We start from the raw sequence: 1,390 nt of genomic DNA, 5'->3' as shown, positions 1-1,390 counted from the left end.
CTGCTTCTTTATATAAAGATATGCCTTATCATTACAGTAAATATTTATTTAAATTTGATTCTATTACTAATATTGAAACATTAGGTCAAATTTTATATACATATTATGCTTTATTTCTTTTAATTGCTGGTTTAATTTTATTAATAGCTTTAATAGGTGCAGTAACTTTAACTATTGAAGAAAAAAAAAATAAAAAAATTTTAACAAAAAATTTATATCAACAATTATCAAGAAATTATTTAAATGCTATTTATAGTATAAAACAAAAATAAATATAATATGTTTTAAAAAATACAGCCTTAACTTAATTGGTAGAGTCTTAGCCTTCTAAGCTACATTATCTAGGTTCGAGTCCTAGAGGTTGTATTTTAAAAAAATTTAATTTTTGAAAGTATTAAAATAATTTTATATATATTTTTTTAATAAATATATTAAATATTTATATGTTATTACAATCTGCTAAATTTATTGGTGCAGGCTTAGCTACTATTGGATTAGCTGGAGCTGGTGTTGGAATAGGAAATGTTTTTGGTTCTTTAGTTTTAGGTATTTCTAGAAATCCTTCTTTATCTCAAGATTTAATGAGAACTGCTATTTTAGGTTTTGCTTTAACTGAAGCTATAGCTTTATTTGCTTTAATGATGGCTTTTTTAATTTTATTTGCTTTTTAATTGTATTTTAAAGGCCAAATAGTCTAGTGGTTAAGGCAGTGGTTTGCTAAACCATCAATTATTTTTAATAATTCGTGGGTTCGAATCCCACTTTGGCCTTTTAAAATAATAAATTTTGTTAAGATGATGTAGTTCAATTGGTAGAGCGTAGGAATCTTAATCCTAAAGTTATAGGTTCAAGTCCTATCATCATTAAACTAAAACGGGAGGTAGCTTAGTTTGGTTTATGTACTGTACCTGTTTTGGGAACAAGAGATCATGAGTTCGAATCTCATCAATGGAGTAGAATTCATCCATTTGAATTAATCACTTTTGATTGGATAATTCAAACAAATATTCCAAGATTTTTGGCGCGGACTTATTCAGCGTCGTTCACTGTATACTCCGGAGTAGAAAACAAGCCAATCAAAATCCTTTCCACACGTTCGCCAAAGATATGATTGACTATAAAAAGGATATCGATCTGTCATGTCGCCGCCGCGTCGGTTGCTCTTATTGACAGGCGATTGCTGACTGACCAGCGCATAAATGACTTTGGTGGTGCGGGAACTATCGTCCCATGCAGTGCCTTGATCGCGAACGCTATCTTGTCCCACATAACAGACAACTCCGGTGCTGGTCGTAGCTAACGTGATCGACCAATGATCGGCCAAATTTTCAAATTTTTCCAACTGAAATATCTCAATTGGTTTTCATGGCACGTCAATGAAACCAGCATT

General features: G+C 31.0%; 3 non-coding genes across 3 annotated transcripts; all 3 read left to right on the top strand.

The window, feature by feature from the left end:
* Positions 1–293: 293 nt before the first annotated feature.
* H310_15361 lies at positions 294–366 on the top strand. The gene has a single exon. It is a non-coding gene; the product is annotated as a tRNA-Arg (tRNA).
* Positions 367–683: 317 nt separating this feature from the next.
* Positions 684–770, top strand: H310_15360. Its single transcript has one exon. It is a non-coding gene; the product is annotated as a tRNA-Ser (tRNA).
* Positions 771–793: 23 nt separating this feature from the next.
* H310_15359 lies at positions 794–866 on the top strand. The gene has a single exon. It is a non-coding gene; the product is annotated as a tRNA-Lys (tRNA).
* The last annotated feature ends 524 nt before the right edge of the window (positions 867–1,390 follow it).

The sequence above is a fragment of the Aphanomyces invadans genome (genome assembly GCF_000520115.1).
Source record: "Aphanomyces invadans strain NJM9701 unplaced genomic scaffold supercont1.395, whole genome shotgun sequence".
Classification (NCBI taxonomy): domain Eukaryota; phylum Oomycota; class Saprolegniomycetes; order Saprolegniales; family Verrucalvaceae; genus Aphanomyces; species Aphanomyces invadans.
Note: the sequence above shows the minus strand (reverse complement) of the source record. Positions and strands in the feature narration are given on the sequence as shown.